Below are 15,408 nucleotides of genomic sequence, written 5' to 3' on the forward strand. Positions count from 1 at the left end.
CGACCAGCAAGACTGGCGAATGGAGCAAATGGAGCACCGTAACAAGTGCAGATACAACTATCTGAAGGAACTCATAGCTAGTACTCACCCACCTCCAGAACAGAAGGACACCCCAGACTCCCATTTATCTAGTAGCACAGGCAGCCAAGGTGAACCAGACACTGGAGGCGACGCTTCCAGCCCTCCCTTGCTCCTTACTGATGGCACGGAGGACTGTGCCAAGCTTTAAGTGTAGGGAGGTCAGTCCTTGACTTCTGGAGGTAACTTTTCTCTCTTAACACCAGCATTTGACTTTTTCCTTTGATAGATAGGATAGATTGCATGTTAATAATTGTTTGCATGTATGTTTTACTTGGTTAAAGTAATGAGTTTCTTTTCAAGACCCTTTTTCTAGCATTTCACTAATTTAAATTGAAAATTTGTGTTAAACTTGTTTGAAAATTGTAACCTGGAACATGAATTATAGCTAAGAACACACAACCTGTGAGATTTGAGCTTAATTACATGGTTACACTATTTAACCATAATATTTTATTCTTGTGTGTTTTCTTCTCTATGATTGTAATCTATATTTTGTTTCATTCTATATGTCCATTGTTTAGTGTATTTACATGCTTGCATATGATTGAGGCCATCATTTGTTATTAGCTCACTTATCCCAAATAGCCTACCCTTTCAATCACCTTTGTTAGCCACCTTGAGCCTTTTAATCCCCATTTGTTCTATATATTACCACATCACTAGCCTTAAGCGGAAAAATAATTAATTACCTCAACTGAATCTTTGGTTAGCTTAAGTTAGAGATTGTGTATTAATTAAGTGTGGGGAACTGTGGGAACTTGGGTTGATGAAAGTGTGCTGTGTTTTGTTGACAACAGTATTGGGAATTTGGGTACCTACTCATGTGAGACCAGAAAAATTAAAAATCCATGTGCATTGATATGTTATGTTTACTTTTATATTTTTAATAAAAAAACCAAAAATATTTAAATAATTAAGTATATAGATAATTAAGGGGACAAAATTACCCCAATACTAAGTTTAATAAAAGATCAATGCACATGTGGTGAAACTAAAGAAATATTTGGTACATGAGTATGTGATGTAAAAGTGGGAATTATGGGTAGCTAGGCATGATTAGAATTACATAGAGTGTGTGCGTATGTTAGGTGAAAGCTTAGGTTAATCAAAGATTCATATTTGAGCTCACTTGGCCATACATATATCCTCACCCTTACCTTAGCCCCATTACAACTTTGGAAAGACCTCATGATGTTTGCATTGGTATACTAAATTTTTGTTGATTGGTTAGATGAAGAACAAAGTTTTAGAAAGCATGATTAGGGAAGAGTAGAGTGAATTAACCCTAGACACTTGAGCGATTAAGAGTGCATATACACTACCAGTGAGGGTTCAATGCTTGATTCTATGTTCCCTGCTTTCATGAGCTACTTTCTCACAAGTTTACTTGTCTTTTATTGCATGATTTGAATTAGTGGAATCTGATTTATGTTTGTCTTGAAGAGCTTATTTACTTTTGACTAAGTAAGACAGAATCATCTCAGCATATAGTTGCATTCATAGGTTGCATCGCATGAGTCTTACTTTCTCCCATTTATTCTTTATATCTCCTTGAGCTTAGCATGAGGACATGCTAATGTTTAAGTGTGGGGAGATTGATAAACCACTATTTTATGGTTTATCTTGTGCTCAATGGAGTGATTTTTATCAAGTCTTTGCACAATTATTCATACAATTGCATGATTTTATAATTCCTTTCCAATCTTAATCTATGGTTAAAAACTTGCTTCCTAAACCTTTAAATTGTGTATTTTTAATTCCCTTTTATACCATTCGATACCGTGATCTGTGTGTTAAGTGTTTTCAGGCTTTATAGGGCAGGAATGGCTTAAAGGATGGAGAGAAAGCTTGCAAAAATAGAAGGAGCACAAGAAATAAAGGAGATGACTAACAAGGAATGACGCGCACGCATGGCTCACGCGTGTGCGTGAATCGGAGTTCGCACGGCGACGCGTGCGCGTGCCTGACGCGTACGCGTGAGACGCGAAGTTGACCAGCGACGCGTACGCGTGACGTGCGCTATCTGCAGAAATCACAGAAAATGTTGGGGGCGATTTTGGGCCGAGTTTGGACCCAATTTTTGTCCCAAAAACATAGACTAGAGCCAGGAGACGAGCAGAGACTCAACACACATTCTCATTCGCATAGTTTTTAGATTTGAGACTGGAATCTTAGAGAGGGAACTCACTTTTCCTCTAGGTTTCCTTCACATTCATAGTTCTAGTTTTTTTATGCTTTTGATGCTTTTGCTTTGGATATTGAGAAGAGTCACTACCTCTGTTGAAGTTTCACTATTCTAGTTTGTTTTCTATTCCTTTATTCTTTTGATTACCTATTAACCCTGTTCAGACAAGTATGTTTATGATTTTGGGATTTATTAATGCAAAGAACTACTTTTACCTTTAATTAATTTCCAGTTATTATTTTATTTAATTCATCATGTCTTCTTATTCCTTTATGAAAATTACATTTATGTCAATAGAGTAGACTCCCAACTTGACTTGGAGGTTGATTAAAAGGAGACCCTTGAGTTGGAATACTCAAGTGATTAGTTCAATTGGAAGTTGTTGGCTGACTCTCTATTTACTAACGCTAATCCTTCCCAAGGGAGAGGATTAGGACTTGCGATAACAGTTAGCTCAATCACTTGACTTTCCTTTATTTAGTAAGGGTTAACTAAGTGAAAATAACAACCTCTTGATACTACACTTGGAAAAATCCAACAAGGATAGAACTTCCAATTAATCTTTCCCCCGGTCAAGGCTTTTACTTTGATTACATAAATTCTCTTGCTAATTTTCATTGCTTTAATTTACAATTATTTATTTTTCCGTTCTCCAACTCTTAAAATTTCTCGGAAAACTCCTGATTAATAAAATAGTACCCTTTTGTCAACTCGTTGGGAGACGACCTGGGATTCATACTCCCAGTATTTTATTCTAAATTTGTGATAACCCTTCTAAATTGATAAGTAGATTTTTGTCGATTAGGAACTGTACTCGCAACATTATTTCTATATTAATTTCTTAATCGGCTGATTTCCGCCCGCATCAAGAGACAGGAAGGAAGCTCCCAGTAAGGAGTGGGGATTTATTCCTCTATGACTATCTTCCTCTTTGAAAGGAGTTATCCGTCAAGCTAATGACATTAAAGAAGCGCTTGTTGGGAGGTAATCCAACCTTACTCAACCATGTTTATTTTCTTTCATTTTGTTTTTCTTTCAGTTGTTAGAGTCATGATCATATGCACTAGTCAAGAGACAAAATTCACAGCAGTGAAAACAAAACACTCTGGAAAGAGTGTTAAAGTTGAACCCCAGCCAAGGTATCCCTGCTGGACGTTCAACACCCCAAGAGAGGAGCATTGCTGGCATTGAACGCCAGCCAGGGAGCAGCCCCTGGGCGTTCAAACGCTAGTGCAGAGAAATAGGGAATCTAGATTCCCTAGCCTCTCAGGACCAAGAGGTACCATAGAAGCTCTACCTACCCCACCTTCTTCATCCCTATTGATCATATTTGCTCGAGGACGAGCAAAACTCTTAAGTTTGGTGTTGCAAAAGCTTTGCTTTGTGACTTCTACCACTCTTAAGTATAGAAGAAGAGGATGGAGCAAACTAGAGAGCATGCACATGAACCTGTGCAACCGCTTCAACAAAGACAAAGGAGTGACATAGAAGAGATCAAGCACTACATTGGATCCTCAAGGAGGAGCGCTAGCCACCATTCATTCAGGTAGACTCATTCTCTTTACACCCCTTTCCTATTATTTTTCTGTTTTTTGTCTGTTTATTTTCTGTTCTCTTGTTCTAGTTGCATGATCATTTACATTGATGTCTTTAAGTTGTAAAATGTTCCATATATCTCTCACCTTATTTAAATAAAAATTTTTATTGAAAAGAATTGAGAGATACATGAATTTTAAGTCTAAAATAAGATTAGTTTAATTAGTTTGATGTGGTGTCATCTGCTTTTATTTTCTCAATGTATGAAACAAACAATTCATATTTGAAGTTGAAATTTATGAATGTTGGCTCTTGAAAGAATAAGAAAAAAGAAAAAGTATTATTGGTGATCTGAAAAATCCATAAATTGATTCTTGAAGCAAGAAAAACAACAAAAAGAAAAAGAAAAAGCTTGCATGCGAAAAAAAAAGCAAGCAGAAAAACCAATAGCCCTTAAAACCAAAAGGCAAGGGTAAAACGGCCCAAGGCTTTGAGCATCAGTGGTTAGGAGGGCCCAAAGGAATAAAATCCTGGCCTAAGCGGCTCAACCAAGCTATCCCTAACCATGTGCTTGTAGCATGAAGGTGTCAAGTGAAAAGCTTGAGACTGAGCGGTTAAAGTCGTGGTCCAAAGTAAAAAGAGTGTGCTTAAGAACTCTAGATACCTCTATCTGGGGACTCTAGCAAAGCTGAGTCACAATCTGAAAAGGTTCACCTAGTTAAAGTGTATGTGGCATGAATGTATCCGATGGTAATACTGGAAAACAAAGTGCTTAGGGTCACAGCCAAGACTCTGAATCATCTGTGACTATGCATTATGATAGTTAGGCTGCTATTACTAGAGTAAAGAATAAGATCTACAATGGTAAAAGCCAACATATAAGAATGTAGAACAACATTGTAAGACAACTTATTGAGAGTTGTGTAATATCCATGGATTTTGTAAGGTTAGAAAAGAATTTGGCTAATCCTTTGACGAAGCCGCTTGCTAGGACGCTAGTAAGTGAAACATCGAGGGGATGAGACTTGTTCCTTTGAGTATAACTGTACGATTGATACCTAACTACTTTGATTAGATCTTCTATGAAGATGGTTCAATATGGTCAACGAAGTCATACAAGTTTTAAGGATATTGTTGCTTCTTTGTTTTCCACCATACATATGAGATGTTTGGCGATAAGTTCCTCCCTAGGGTGAATGACGGTACTAATGTAGTTATGGTGCTTTATTGTTTCTACCATTCATATGAGATGCTTGATGATGATGTTCATAGTCCCAAAATACAGGGGTGGAGATGTTACTGCAGCATACTCTTTATGGATAAGCACAAAACTGAGAGTGGAAATGAGGTCGTCTCCTATGAGTTTGGGCACTTAACTCTTTAGCTCTCATGTTAACAGGATGTGGCATATGGCCGTTAAAGCGCAAACCGCCAGGAGCAGCATTACCCAAAAAAATGTTTTGTGGACTTGTGGATCTACTCCAACCATAATCTCAGAAGTATAAGTTTCAAAGAGTTTACTCTACCACGCTTCTACAGGGCTGTCACCCACTCGAGCTAAGGTGAAGTTCAAATCCTTTTGGATACTCTACTAATGCAAAATATTCTCAACCTCCCTTAGTTCTTTTAGTTTTTCCTAAGTTAGAAACATGTGGGGGAGTGTTGTGTTTTTAAGATTGCGTTTCAAACTTAGTACCACATGAGACACTCTAATAAAAATAAAAGTTTTGAATTGATTTATGACCATTTTTAATCTTATTGAAAATATGACCGTTGTTAATTAAGAAGAAAAGCATTAAATTGAATTATTGCTAATTAAGAAGAAAATCATTGAATTATTTTATGACCATTGCATAAATTGAATTATATAAAAGGAGAAGCATCAGATACAATTATATATATATACCCCAAAACATTCTCACTCTTTTAATCTATAACTTGTACTCTCTCTCTCTCTCTCTTTCTCTCTCTCTCTCTCTCTCTCTCACAATCATGTTAGACCTTCTCAAATATTAGCAAGAGTTACTTGTAACATATTTTTCAATTAAGAAGAAAAACGAGGTTGTGCTATTCCAAGTGTTTCAAAAATATTGGTGTGGACTGTATTCTTGATGATCCATGTCTAATCTTAGAGGATTTTCGTCGAAGCCATTCCACCTATGGGTAGGGTGGTAATAAATTTTTAAGGACAGTGCCTAGCACGATTTGTGTAAACTCGTTCCAATATTCTTTTAATTTATTTATCTACAAAATTCTATTTATATTTAAAGTAGCTAAAATATTATTTTTGAATTCTAATTTCCAACAGATGGATCATTTGGCAGATCATTATCGGACTAGGAGAGATAAACAATAACATGTCATCATGCTAATCATAATCAAGGGAGAAGGGTAAAAGGACAACCAACTTATTCAATGCAACTACTTACATGCATGCAACTATGCTAAATGTTAACTACCTATATCTATAATATGGTTCCTATGGAGTTTGGCAAAAACAAACGATAGAATTCCAATCAATCCAAAATAAATCCTTAGGGCTAAGTCAAGAAAATATGGCAATATGATTGATAAACCCATATTTTATGATATGTATTGTGCTCAATTCAAGAGATTTATTCAATCCTTCACCCACTTATTCATGAAAATTGCATGGTTTTACTTTCCCTTCCTTATTATGTAATATATGTGAAATACATGTTTCCTATGCTTTAAAATTAATTATTTAATCACCCTTTATTACCTTTCGATGTCGTTATTTGTGTGTTGAGTAGTTCAGATCTCCTAAGGCAAGAATGACTTAAAGGATGGAAAGGAAACATACAAAAATGGAAAGAAATCACAAAATGGAGTTTTTGAAGAAACTGGCAGCGATGCGAATGCGTGACTGACGCGGACGCGCGCCTTAAGCAAAACACAGATGACGCGGACGCATGACCGAAGCGAACGCGTGATAAGGAAAACTCCAGATGACGCGACCGCGTGACCCACGCGGACGTGTGACAGACGCCACGCACCAGAAATTACAAAAAACGTCCCCAGCAATTTTTGAAGCCCTTTTTGGCCCAGATCCAAGTCCAGAAGGCACAGATTGGAGGTTATGAAGTGGAGGAATGCATCCATTCAAGGAGAGAGCTCCAATTATTCACTTTTCATAGTTTAGATGTAGTTTTTAAAGGGAGAGGTTTTCTCCTCTCTCTTAGGTTTTAGGATTAGGATTTCTTATTATTTCAATTTAGTATTCTAACTCCTTATCAGGTTCAATATTCCTTTACGTTATATATTTCCCTTTGCTTTCAGATATTCTAATGCTTTCCTTTAATTACTTTTGTTGTCAAATTGGCTTATGAACCATTCATGTTTAGATTTGATTTTCTATTTAATATAATTTGAGGTATTTCAGAATTATGATTGCTTTCCTTTATTTACATTAATAATTTGCAATTCCTTCCTTTTGGCTTTGGTTGATTAATTGGTAACACTTGAGTTGTCAAACTCAGCAGTGGTTGAAATGGGCAGATTCCTAATTAATCTAGATCGCACTAAAGCTAGTCGTCTCACAGGGATTGACTAGGACTTGAGGATCAATCTAATTAGTCCACTTGACTTAACTAAGTGGGATAAAAATCCAATTCTCATCACACCTGATAAGGATAACTAGGATAGAAATTCCAAACTCTCATACCTTGCCAAGAGTTTATTTTACAGTCATTTATTTATTTTATTTGTCATTTGAATTATTTGTTCCTTACTTTCAAAACCCCAATTTACAAAACTCATAACCAATAATAAGAACATACTTCCCTGCAGTTCCTTGAGAAGACGACCCGAGGTTTAAATACTTCGGTTATCAATTTATTTAGGGGTTTGTTACTTGTGACAACCAAAACGTTTGTAAGAAAGGAATTCTTGTCGGTCTAGAAGCTATACTTACAACGGGAACTTACTTGTGAAAATTCTAGATCGCGCGAGAGTTTCGTTCTTTTCAAAATGGCGTCGTTGCCGGGGAACTACAAACGTGTGCCTTATTATTGGTTATTGTAAATATTTTCTTTTACTTGTTTATTTGTTTTTGTTTTCTCCTTTTATTTCCATTAGCCACTATGAACTCTCACCCCTCTCGCTTTTAGTTTGGTTCTAATATTGTTGAAGGAAATGGAAGTTATAGCAGGAATATGCATCAAGGTCTAAGCAATCAAAGATGGATGGAGCCAAGAGGATTTGATCAACCTTTTAGGCAACAACACCCTCCAAGATATCATGGACAAAGACCATTATACAATGCAAACCAAGCTAATAGATATGGTGGACAGCCTTGTAACTACCAACAAGCCCCACGCTGTGCCTATAGACCATCCTCTCAACATAACTTTGAACCACCATGCTCACAAGCTCCTTTTCACCATTCACCACCGTATGATCCTTATTTACCCCAGTTCCAATCCAATTACTCCCAAAAACCACCACTTTCCTATGTACCATGTCCAAATTCACCACCTCGAGAATCACATGCTCACTTCAAGGAAACAGTAGATCAACTTCATGCAACCCTTCATCAGCTGGAGCAAGCAATACATCAATTATCTTCCAAACGTTTAAACCCTCAAGGAACTCCAATAGCTTTATGTGGAGAATCTAATGACAAACGTAGCATGAAGGAGACACTAGAAACCCCAGAGGGCAGTAATGAGCATAACTTTGTTCTGGAACAATTGGAGGAAGCTCAAATTGTCCAAGAAGAAGAAGCACTGATTGAAGATTTAGGAGATGCTGAACCTCCATGAGAACCCAGAGTAGCGAAGAATTCCATCAAGGACGTTACAATTGATGCTAAGGAGGATAGTGCACAAACCCCAAGGCAGGTATTTTATGAAGAACTAGACGGAATGACCCAAGACGCAAGTTTCCTTGATAATGATAATCTCAAGTCAAGTTCTCCTAGTAATGAACTTGCATCCACAAGTAAATTCTCTGAGATTGAAGAACCTTATCCAAGTGAATACGAAGAAGATGCGAAGGTAGATTTCTCTCAACCTCTAGCTTATGACTTGAGTGATGAGGAAGACATAGAAGACTTTGATCAGGACGATGTTGCATTTGAAGAATTCTGCAAGGAAGTGGAGAAATTCACAGAAGATCACAAGGGAGTAGAACTTACAGAACCACTAGAAACACCTATCCCAAGGCCATTACCACCCAATATAAGCTTCAAGTGGGTACAATCCTTAACCTTTAACTTTATTTTTCCACTTGAATATGGCTTGCTTGAAACAGATGGCCAGCTTAGAGCTCTCTGCGGCTTTAAGAGTAAGAGGAAAATGGCTCGTACTCAGAGCTGGTGCACAAGGTTCAATAAGGTTCCACGCTTCAATTCGAAATGCATGGATTGGCATCATATTCAATCGAATGGATCTCGGAAAACGTTTGGTCATCCTGGTGAAAATCTAATTTCTAAACCGCCCGGATGGAAAAATATAGATCAAGACGGAGGCAGATTTAATAGCAAAGTTTGGGATCCTGGAATCTATTCTGACATTTGTCACTCCGGGAGCCTGAGGACCTGTTTGAAGCTGCTCAAAAGCTTCACATGCCTAGTTTGGAATCCCGGAGGCTATTGGCATTCCAAAAATTTGTGGAGATTTATGGATGAATTTAAGCACAAGCTACCATAACAGGAAGCTCATCTAATGTCCAACTTAAGGACTTTAACCAAAAGTGCTAGGTGGGAGACAACCCACCATGGTATGATCGTTCCTGTTTTCATTTTATTTCATTTTGTTTATTTTTATATTGTTTTATTTTCATTAAACCTGGATAGTATTCGTAGGCATTTGCATTGGCATTACATACTGCATAACTGCATATTTGCATTAAAAAAAAAGGTGTGCGACGCAATCGCATCGCTAAAGCGTTCGCGTCAGTTGCGAGAACCACCTTCCACGCGTCTGCGTCATTCACGCGGCCGCGTGATCTGGAAATCGGTGTAAAAATCCAACGCCCAGAAATCTGGGCTGGAATCGTGCGGCTGTCGTGCATCTAGCACAAACGGCCCACGCGTTCGCGTCCCCGATGCGAATGCGTCACTTGCACAAAACCTATCTCACGCGAAAGCGTGAGCGACGCGTAGATTGCACAACACCCCAAAAAGAGACAGAGAGTTGCGCTGAAACGACGCTGGAATTGTGCGTTTAGCACAATTTCCAGCGACGCAGTCGCATGCCTCACGCGACCGCGTCATTCACCCTTTTACCCATTCCATGCGATCGCGTCACTCACGCGATCGCGTCAACCCTTTTTCCACCCTAGCCACGTGAAGAGAGAACTTTTGCGTGGTCTAGAATTCAGAATAAATTTCCGTTACAAGTATAGCTTCTAAACCAACAAAAGTCCTTTCTTACAAACGTTTTGGTTGTCACAAGTAACAAACCCCTTTAAAATTGATAACCGAGTATTTAAACCTCGGGTCTTCTTCTCAAGGAATTGCAGGGAGGTGTTCTTATTATTGGTTATGAGTCTTGTAAATTGGGGGTTTTGAAAGTAAGGAAGAAGTATGTTAAATGATAAGAAAAATAAAATAGTAATAATAAAATAAACTCTTGGCAAGGTATTAGAACTGAAAATCCTGTCCTTGTTATCCTTATCAGATGTGATGAGAATTGGATTCTAATCCCACTTAATTAAGTCAAGTGGACTAATAAGCTTGATCCTCAAGTCCTAGTCAATCCCTATGGGAGGACTAGCTTTAGAGAGATCTAGATCAAGTAGAATCTGCCAATTTCAACCACTGCTGAGTTTGACAACTCAAGTGTTACTAATTACCTAACCAAAGCCAAAAGGAGAGAGAGTCTACTCGAATGAAAATAATTTGGATAAATCGAAAGCATTCATGGCATAAATAAAACAATCTTATAACTGAAATACCTCAAATTATATTAAATAGAATATTCAAATCTAACATGAAAAAGTTCATAAATTAAATTGGAAAAATAAATAAAAGGAACATTGAACCTGTGATGAAGAAGAAATAATCCTAAATCCTAAAACTAAATCCTAAGAGAGAGAGGAGAGAACCTCTCTCTCTAAAAACTACATCTAAGATTATGAATTATGAGCTTATTCTTCTTCTGAATGGATTCCCCCACTTTATAGCCTCTAATCTGTGTTTTCTGGGCCGCAAACTGGGTCGAAAACAGCCCAGAAATTGCTGGAGAAGAAATCTGCCACGTTGATTTTTGCCACTGCGATGCATCCGCGTGGAGCATGCGTTCGCGTCACCTAGCGTCAGAACAACTGTGGCATATTATATATCAAATCGAATCCTCGGACGTTAGCTTTCCAACGCAATGGGAACCGCGTCATTTGGACCTCTGTAGCTAAAGTTATAGTCGCTTGAGTGCGAAGAGGTCAGGCTGGACAGCTTAGCAATTTCTCCAACTTCTTGTATTCCTTCCACTTTTGCATGCTTCCTTTCCATCCTCTGAGCCATTCCTGTCCTGTAATCTTTGAAATCACTTAACACACATATCAAGACATCTAATGGTAATAAGAGAGGGTTTAAACATAGGGAACTTAAGGCCAAAGAAGCATGTTTTCAATCAAAGCAGATAATTAGGAAGGCAAATGTAAAACCATGCAAATAGTATGAATAAGTGGGTAAAGAGTTGATAAAAACCACTCAATTGAGCACAAGATAAACCATAAAATAGTGGTTTATCACCACGCGACTGCGTGCCCCACGCGTTCGCGTGGATTCAAATTTATTAACCCCCTGTGACTCGAAACCCTACCCCGTCGCGCCCCCCATTCCCCTTCTTCTCCCTTTCTTCTCTGCAACCCTCCCCTGCGCCCATCACCACCACCCCAGCCACCCCCACCGGCCGCACCACCATCGACCACCTAACCACGACCGCAACGCCACCACCCCCTTCTTCCTTCCCTCTATTTCTTCTCTTTCTCTTCTCTTCTCCCCTCCACCACCGCTGCCCCTCCGCGACCACCACCACCACCGTGCCTTCCACCAACACCCACCCCCTTCCTTCCTTCCCCCTTAACCACCCCTCCCTACACCCCAGCCCTCACCCAACACCACAACACCATCCCTGCCGCCACCAAGGTTCGCCGCCGCGCCACCCTACGCCGCCGCAGCACCACCGCAACCACACCCCGCTATCTCTCAGTTCCTTAGCTTAGTTCATATGCCTACTAGGTTCCGCCGAACACCACCTTTCTTTCGTTCCTAGTTATTTCATTTTTTTTTTCAGTTTATGTTTCGATTTAGGATAGTTAGAGTTGCATGTTTGTAGTGGATTCTAGGTGGTTAGTTAGCTAGGATGTGGTTAGTGGATTTAGGCCTGATTAATTGCGCTGTTTTTGCTACTTGTTTTCTAATTTTCGCAATTCTGCTGTTGCTGTGATCTAAGTATTGTTCATATGATGTTCTTACTATTCATGCTGCTATTGCGACTGCTCTTTCATGTTCATATTATCTATCTCTATTTGCAGTTTATTTTAATTTAATTTATATGAACTATTCTACTGCTGTTTAATTTCTCATCTCAGCTTTTTAACTCCGAAACAATCCCAAAATGCATAATTATTCAACTCATTTCATTATTCTACTGCTCCTTTGCCACTATGTACTTATCTTGTTATTTGCCTACTTATTTTCCTGCTTTTATTATATCCTAGATTTCTGTTTTTCAGGATGTCTGACACTCAAAGAAAGGGAAAAGGCAAGGCAAGAACTGGCAAACGGAAAAGAGGTGAATCCTCTATGTCTCTCCTGGAGCTTATGCATGATGAATCCTGGCGGGAAAAGCATTTCACCCCGCAGGAGAAGGCTGACCAGCTCTTCCCTGCCACTGATCCAATTAAGTTTGCAAACCAATACTGTGAGCTGAAGTATCCAGTGTTTGCTACCTCCAGAAATCTGTACCTGGAGAGGACTTTGAAAATTCCAGAAGAACTACAGCAGTACACCTCCGATCAGATCAAACACAGAGGCTGGTTCTTCTTGGAAAGAAATTTGACTGAGGTCAATGCTTCATGAGTAAGAACACCACCATGCCTAAAGGAATCAAGCGGATATACTTGAATGATGAGGCTCGGCTCTGGCACCAGATCCTAAGTAACTTTATTATGCCGAGCACTCATGAGACGGAGCTGCCTGCTGCTATGATTACCCTCCTCTGGTGTGTGATGGAGGGTAAGGACCTGTATCTGCCACGTTTCATCCGGCACTATATGGCCAGGGTCCATGTCCGAGGCATCCTCCCTTTCCCTTACCTGGTCACCCAGCTAGGCCGTCGAGCTGACGTGCCTTGGGAGGATGCTGATGAGAAGCCACCTGCTGCGGACTGCAAGAAGATCATTCCTCACAGCAGGAACTTTCTGGCTTTAGGATACAGACCTCCATTCCTTCCTGTTTCTGATGAGACAGCCACACCTTCGGCTGCCCCCTCTTCTTCCACTGCTGCACCTGCCCCACCCACTGCACCTCCAGCTGCTCCTGAGCCTATTTACCATTTGGTGCATCGCCTCTTCGCCCGCTTGGACCGTATGGAGCGTCGCAACAAGCGACGCTATGAGCACGTCAAGTTGATGATCCGTTCCGACGGCGATATCCCCTCCGAGCCTGACACCCCTTCTGATACATCTGAGGTGGAGGAGGATGCTCACGAGGAGGAGACACCCACCCAGGCTGCACAGACAAGACTGGAGCAGGCTGCGCCACAGCGGGAGGAGCCACAGCGGATTCAGGCCGCAGATCCAGAGATTCCTATCCAGTCAGAGCCTTCTCTCCAGCAGACAGACCCACCTACCCTCATCCAGTCTGCAGATCCTCAGACCACTACCGAGACTCCAACAGCCCATCCTTCCAGTGATGACACTCCTTCACACCCAGCTTGAGTGAGCATCGAGGACGATGCTTTATTTTAAGTGTGGGGAGGTCGCCATCTCTGGCGCATTTTTTTGGTGAACCACTACAGACTCTTTTATTTTATTTTGGTTATTTTTCTGTAATTTTATCTTTATTTTTATTTTTATCTTTCAGTACTTATACATTGTTCTTTTTATGTGTTTTTACTCTATTTTCTGCATTTTGTACTTTAGTTTATATCATAACCATTTAGTTTAGTTTGCAATTCTAAACTTATTAGTTATAGAATATGTGGATTAATTAGTATAGTTTATCCCTTTTAGCATATGATAGTTTGGTTTAAATTGAAAATACAAAGGAAGTAAACTAAAGACTTTAACAGAATAAAAATAATCCACACACCTTGTATATAGAACATAACATGTTAGTTAGTTAACAACATTTCATCAAGGAGGAACACTAAAACTTTAAAGCCACCCAAAAAAATTTACATTGAGAATAATGGGAACTCTTAAATTTTACTTGCATGACATATATAACTGATATATGATTTTTGAGCTAGAGAACACACAGCCTGTGAGTTTTGAGCTTAATTGTATGGTTACATTCAAACCATAAATTTCATTCCTGTGCGTTTCGCCCTTCTTTTTATTCTGATGTTCTTTGCTTTGTTTTAATCTATATGTCCAATTATAGAGTATAGATACATACTAAGAGATGATTGAGGCCATTACTTGTTTAAGCTCACTTATCCCAAATAAGCCTACCTTTTACATTACCCTTGTTAGCCCCCTTGAGCTTTTTAATCCCCTCTTGTTCTATAAACCACATTACTAGCCTTAAGCAGAAAAACAAAATAAAAATTCCAAGTTGAATCTTTGGTTAGCTTAAGATAGAAATTGTGTATTGTTTAAGTGTGGGGAACTTTATGGGAACATGGATGATAGAAACAAAGGTAGAAAGTTAAAAAGAATAAAGATATCTCAAAATAAAAATCTTGGGAAGCATGCTCATGTGAAATCAATTGAATTACCATGTGCATTAAAAAAAATTTATTTAAATAAAAGGGATACAAAAAATTCCCCAATTGCAAATTAAAAAGAATCAATGCACATGGGATAAAATTTAAAGTTAATGAGCTTGCAATACAAAGTGAGAAAAATATGGGCAAATAGGTTGAGAAGCTTTGAATTACAAAACATGTATGTTAGGTGAGATCTTAGACTAGTCAAGGATTCACTTATTAGCTCACTTAGCCTTATACATATACACTTACCTTTACCTTGGCCCCATTACAACCTTGAAAAAGACCTCATGATTTTTGTATGTCTGTATTCTATAATTGTTGATTGGTTAGATGAAAAACAAAGTTATAGAAAGTAAGGATAAAGGGAAGAATAGAGTGATTAACCCAATAAACACTGAGTGACTAGAGAGTAAACACAAAATCTAGTGAGGGTTCAATAGCTCATCACCATATATCTCTGCTTAAATTATTAATTGTCTTGCAAGTTTAAAAAAAAATATTTTTACCCATCTCAATTGTAAAAGTGCCTTAACATTATCTAAGGTTGGCTATGCATATATGATTCCTTGAGAATGTGAATTAATTTAACTACATGTAAGTTTTATATACAAGTGAATAAAAATTAGAATTGCATGACTCATTTAGGTAGTTGCATTTAGATAGATTGCATTGCATGAGATTCCACCACTTTAACCTTAC

Source organism: Arachis hypogaea, chromosome 11, assembly GCF_003086295.3.
Source record: "Arachis hypogaea cultivar Tifrunner chromosome 11, arahy.Tifrunner.gnm2.J5K5, whole genome shotgun sequence".
Classification (NCBI taxonomy): domain Eukaryota; kingdom Viridiplantae; phylum Streptophyta; class Magnoliopsida; order Fabales; family Fabaceae; genus Arachis; species Arachis hypogaea.